General features: G+C 44.8%; 1 protein-coding gene across 3 annotated transcripts in view; it reads left to right on the top strand.

The window, feature by feature from the left end:
* Positions 1-6,000, top strand: part of mob2a (MOB kinase activator 2a) — a 62,279-nt gene that overhangs the window by 29,334 nt on the left and 26,945 nt on the right. The gene's annotated exons all lie outside the window — the stretch shown is intronic.

Raw genomic sequence — 6,000 nt, 5'->3', positions numbered from 1 at the left:
ACCACCAAATCTCTCCTGCCCATTCACTCCCTCTGTTATGCTGCTGCGGTTTTGAGGAGACATTTGAGGACAGTGCTGCTGTAGCAGGCAGAGATTCTGCTGTAGTCAGACACACGGGGTATCTTGACTTGTGGGAGGGGAAGAGGAGGAGGAGGAGGAGGAGAGAGGGAGGGAACTGAGGACAGAAGGACAGCGATGGCACACAGCCAGCCTCCTATAGCTGACCGAAGGAGGAGTGTTTGTCGTTGCTGGTTACAGGGTTTGTTAGGAGGGCAGGTTAAGACTGGTAGGAATGAAATGGCATGCAGCCAGAAGGCAGCTAGTCAGCCAGGCTCGCCCGACTTTTAGTCTCATCCTCCTGTGTGCCCCTTTGACTCTGCAGCATTGTTTGTCTGGACACAGCGTTCCCTGACAAGGGGGCAGGGATGTTTGTTTTTTTCTTTTTTTCTGTTTCTGGTGTTTGCAGAGCATTGAACTTGACAGACTTTGCTCTTTTTTTCTGAATTTACTTTCTGTTTGGTTCTCTACATATGGACTTGGCACAGTTGTTGTGTTGGAGAGCCTGTGCCTTTAGTTTTAAAATCTGATGACTTACTGGCACTCATATAGCTGGTTATTGTGCTTGAGAGAAGGGCTAAGATGATTTAGGTATGGCTCTCTGGCACTTGGAGCAGAAAGGATCTGGTTCCCCTCTCTTGTGGTTGTGGGGTTAGCCAGCCTGAGCCTGCTTTAACTGCTGTATAAAGCCTAAATATAACTTTCCAGTTCTCTAAGGAGCGTTTTGATGGTGAGGGTAAAATTGTAGCTTTAACACAGACACACACAGCACAGCTGGATTAGATTAGGCCTCGCCGTGATTCAGAACTTTGTTTACACTTCACTGCTGCTTTTAGTATGAATAACAGCCTGCCGTTTGTGTGTGTGTGCGTGTGTGTATATGTGAGGCTGCACATGTGTTATATACTGTTGGTGAAATACACACAGAAGCCTTGTGAAAGCAGGGCTTGTGCCAGAAGTACTTATGTTCACGATCAAGGCAGGGGTGGGACCTAGACAGTGTCTCATGGACTCATTAAGCCAAAATGGGCCGTCACGTCTATTTTTAGCATTTCCTCTCCCTCTGCATCTCCGTCAGCCAATCAGAAAGCTTGGCGGTGATGTTATATGGCTTGATTGATGTGTGTTTTTGGAGGCACACCCATCCGAAAAGGTCCCTGTTGACCTCGGCTCAGGCCAGACCTCATACCCCTGGGCTCCGGTGTTTCAGCTCTCAACAGTAGCATTGTGTGGAGTAGAAACTGCCTGCCAGCACTCCTTCAAACAGTGTCAGGTCTAATGTTGATCATCCTGTGTACAATGGAGCGATTGAACAGCCTGTCATCATATGACGTAAAGTAAAATAAATTGGAATTGACCTTGAGTTTTTGTACAGTCGAGAGCGAAGACTTCATGATTTATACTCAGGTGAACTTGAGGAGAAGCAGGACACACAGAGCCAAGTACTTCTGAGAATCAACAGCAACACTGAATCTTGAATACTGAATGATACCTGAGTGTGATTTTGATTTTGAACGATATATACCTTTTTATAAACAGCTGGAAAGAAGATTATGAGAAGTATTTCTCTGTATGACGTAGCTGGCTACATTAGCTTAACATGAACACTAAGCTAACAAGTAAATCTCAAGGATAAAAATGTCAATCTATGGTTTGACTGCTGGCTGAGAAGTAGTCCAGGTTCATGACCCCTGCGTTGGTAGGGAGATTGTTTTACCGTCAGCCTAGCTGTTTCCCCACTGTTTCCAGTCTTTATGCTAAGTTAACCGCTGCTGGCTCCAGCTTTGATCTTCTCATCTAGCTTTGGGCAAGAAAGCAAATAAACACATTTCCCAAAGTGTCAAACAAGTTATCCAGCAGTTTGATTAAAAATGTTTCATAGGGAAAAATTTTTGAAAAAGCTAATATTCCTGTGTGTTTTGGTAGGTTTGACCTTGAAGAGACTCTTTGGCGATGGATAATATTGTTTAAAATTCGTTCAGGGCAGTGACACTGTGTCTCATGTGTTTGCTGTTGACTGTTTAACCAGTCAGGCTGGTATTTAAGTGTCAGTGGTCAAGATCAAGACTGAAAAAAAATCCCTTATTCATACAGTAAATGTTTCATGATTATGAAAATCTTGTAGATGTGGCCTTGAAGGTCTCAGAACTAATCTGTGACAAAGAGAGCAGAAAACTCTTATTCTTTTGATAGAGTGTGTGTTCTGATCAGTTTTACACTAGTTAAAGTCAAAGCAGCAGAGCTCTGTCGTTTGACCTTTTTGGTTGGGCCTGTCATCCTTGTGAAAGCATTGAAAGTTATCTTAGGATCCCTTCATTTTAATCTCTACATATGTTCATTGTCACGTGTGAGTGCATTCTCATGCTCTCGCTCTCTCCAACACACACACACACACACAGACACACACGGGATCAGTTTTCCAGGGCCCCCTCCAACACCTCCTCCTGAGGCAACAACCGCAGTTGGAGTTGAATCCTGGGTCAAGTTCTCATTCAGCTTTAGTCAATTGTGTGCTTCTTATGTGTTTTCCGCCCAGCGGTAATGTCAAAGGTTCAAGTTGTTGCCATCATTTCTCCATACACAATTGCAGCATGAAACAGAAAAATCCAATTTCCCCTCTCTGTTATGAGGTTTGATGTTTCTCTACCCCTGTGATGTATTGTTGTTGATGTGTTGCTGGACAACAGGCACATTCAGACCTGCAGGCTCCATCACATGACAAAAGCTTGAGTGTATGTGTTTGCTTCTCAGTGGATCATGTGGTAAAATTTTATAAAGTGTGGCGTGGAACAATAGCACTGAGTGTATCATCATAGTGTGTGTGTGTTGTATTAGCAGAGCAGGCCATACTGTTTGCCATGTGTCTCTCATTAGGCTATCTTTGGCAAGCCTGGCTGATTCCACAGAGCGGAGACGTGCAGCTCAACAAGGACGCCATTCTCCACCAACAAAACCCCGCACTCCTTCCCCTCAGCCCACCAGACTCCCTCCTCGCATCGCTGCACCGTCACTCAGACGGCGCTGAATTGAACCAGTCTTTGCTGAAAGTTTTGTTTTTTGTTTTTTTTTTTTAAAAAGGGCTTAAATTTCGATTAGGGCATAGAAATCTCATGAAATCATTATCTATTAAAAGATTTGCCTGGAAGAATTGGATGGGATTATTCCCTACGGCTCTTACACTGTACAACAGGGCTGCCTTGTCATTCTGGCTGGAGAAAAAATGGCTAGATATCTAACTAAACAACAAGATCAGCCCTTTAATTTGTAAATGAAGGTTTGATGGTCTGTTGAAAATGTATTTCTAGGAAGGCGTTCTAGCATAATATCAGTATTTGCTAAATATTGATTCTGTATAATCGGTTCTTTGTTCTGTACTTGTGTTTATCATTCACCACTCCACCCAAACTCCACCTAAACAAATGGGGCATGCAGTCCAAAATCAACCAGTAGGATTCAGTGGAGGTTGCTGCATTGTCTTACAGTCGTACTCTCCCTGTTTGTTGTCAAGCTAAGGCTGCACTTAGATGAGCAGCGGTCGGACAGCATCAGTAAGGGTTATATTTGACCTTTTAAGGGTTTGATCACTTTCTTTGGGTTTCCTTCCCCAGATCCTAAGAATTTCCTCTGACATCAGGTACTGCACGGCAACCCAGTAACAAAATCTGCCTTTTCCTCAGTTCTCTGAGCTTCAATTCGTTTTTTCACTCTTCTATCCGCACATAATCCCGAGTCAGGACATGTGTTACTTTACACTCGGATGGGAGTGACACTGGCTGGTCGGTGCAGACGTAAGAAGTCTGTCAGTCTTGACTTGACTGACTGTCCTTCTCTACTTTCTCATGTCCTCCAGTCACTTCAGAGGGCAGACCTCACACACAGGGGCCAGTTGCATAACACAGACACTGTGTGTTTGTGTGTTTGTGTGTGTGTGTGTGTGTGTGTGTGTGTGTGTGTGTGTGTGTGTGTTTTCAGGAGCAGCCATTACCTGCTGGCTCAGGAGAAAGAGAAAACGATGGCCTTGCACTAACCTCACCTCCGCATTTAGATCCACACGGTCAGCACACGCGCACACGCAGTAACGCACGTGCTTAATTAGGAAAACACAGGACTTCTTTGCAGCTGTTTTTTTTTTTTTTTTTTTTTTTTTAACTGATACTTAATTCAGTTTTTCATCAGCTAAAGTCTTAATGTGGAAAACAATAAGAAGGTAAACAAATGAAGAGAAGGAAACCAGAACATGTCATGAAACACCCTCCATGCTGGAAACGCCTTAATCCGTGCTGATCAGACAAATATTACGAGCAGCGTAGAGGGGTAAAAGTTGTCTGTGTCAGGCAGCAGGTGCCATGTAGGCATGGAAATACTTGTTACAGCTGCTTGGTGGCCCAATTGGCAAGTGGATAATGGCTTCATTGTGTTTGGCTCCGTTTGCCGGTTGGTCAGGTGGCAGGAAAAGGGTTAGACAGAATTCAGTACCAAAACAACAAGCCTGGAGGCTTTGTATAGGCTGTAAAGGTGACAAATTGGTTATTGTAGTTGTTGCAGCAGCCCATGACTTTTTTTTATTTTTTTTTTGCGCTGCCTCTGGGAACAAGAGGCCCATTTGAAGGGAAACAGGAAGTGCCTGGGCGCCTCACTTCCTGTTTATCAAGTTTGTCCCGAGGGAGAGGGAGGGGTGGTCTGGTGCAGTCTAATTGAATGGAGAAGGTGGTGGTGAATAGGTAAGCCTTCCTTATTTTCTCTCTGTCTCAAACTAAAACATACACTCACACACATACACTCACTTGCCTGCATAGCTGTGTAATTGCCTCTGTGCTGCAGTGCCTTTGGCAGCTGTGCCCCCTCATTTGTTTCAATTATCTACCATCTGACATGGCGCTGTTACCAAGGATAGAGCAGAGAGGAAGACGAAAAAAAGTCAGACAAGGAAAGTTTTAAATAGACTCCAGAAATGCAATTGTATCGTGTACAGATTGTCGTATTTCGCACCTTAAAAGCACAGCTGGATCACACTTACGTCATGTTCAGATTTGCGAGTCACACACATGCGCGCGCACACACACAGACACACACATTGAACTCCCTCTTTGTGAGACTACATTTAATCAGAGAGTAGCTGTGGTGGGGAGGCTGCTCCGGAGCGGCGGGGATGCTGCAGAGTGCTGACTCCAGCATGTTCTGAGGTGACGTTCATAACATTTATTACGTTCACTTCCAGAGTTTAGAGGCTGCGGGCCAAACAAAGACTAACCTTAGATGCCCTTTTGTATCATAGGTGTTCTTGTGCTCTCTGCCAGCCTGTTATGGATTTTAGCAGTGCTGTTGTTGAAGTCTTTTGTTTTGCAGACAGATGTGCACACTGCACTAGCAACCCTCCCCATCCCCCTCCAGGAGAGATGATGTCACTGCATAAGCTCATCTAGCACTTACTCCTCTACATGCAGCCAATCAGAGACTTGTTTACACCTGAATCCCCTGGTGAGGAAACGCACACAGACACACATGCTCAACTTCATAGTGTTGAGCGTCACTGATGTCATCTGCTCATAAAAGGATCAGGTTGTATTGTTCTCGCCGCAGCTCATCCTTTACCGTAGGATGTGATACATCTACAGAGGGCGGAGGAAAATGTGATGTTATGCGACAGCAGCAGTGGAGGGGCGCACACCTCCCTGCTCTCACTGCTCCAAGGACATCTATTGATTTGACCCCTCTTGTGCCTCCTTTCTATCCATCTCTCTTTTATTTTCCTATTCTGACACTGGCAGCAGCTGCCTCCGCCCACTTCCTTCCCTCGCTCATTGGCGTACCATCTGTAGACGGCAGGCTTGCTCTTTGTTTGGTAGGACGTGTTGGTGAGGATGTTTTTGGTTTTTTTTTTGGAAGAGGGAAAATGCACAGATAATAATATTGTTTTCCTGTGTTACGTGTTTTTTCGTGGCT

The sequence above is a fragment of the Seriola lalandi genome, unplaced genomic scaffold (assembly GCF_002814215.2).
Source record: "Seriola lalandi dorsalis isolate HSWRI2012SDOR001 ecotype SW California unplaced genomic scaffold, Sedor1 jcf7180002054553, whole genome shotgun sequence".
NCBI lineage: Eukaryota > Metazoa > Chordata > Actinopteri > Carangiformes > Carangidae > Seriola > Seriola lalandi.
Note: the sequence above shows the minus strand (reverse complement) of the source record. Positions and strands in the feature narration are given on the sequence as shown.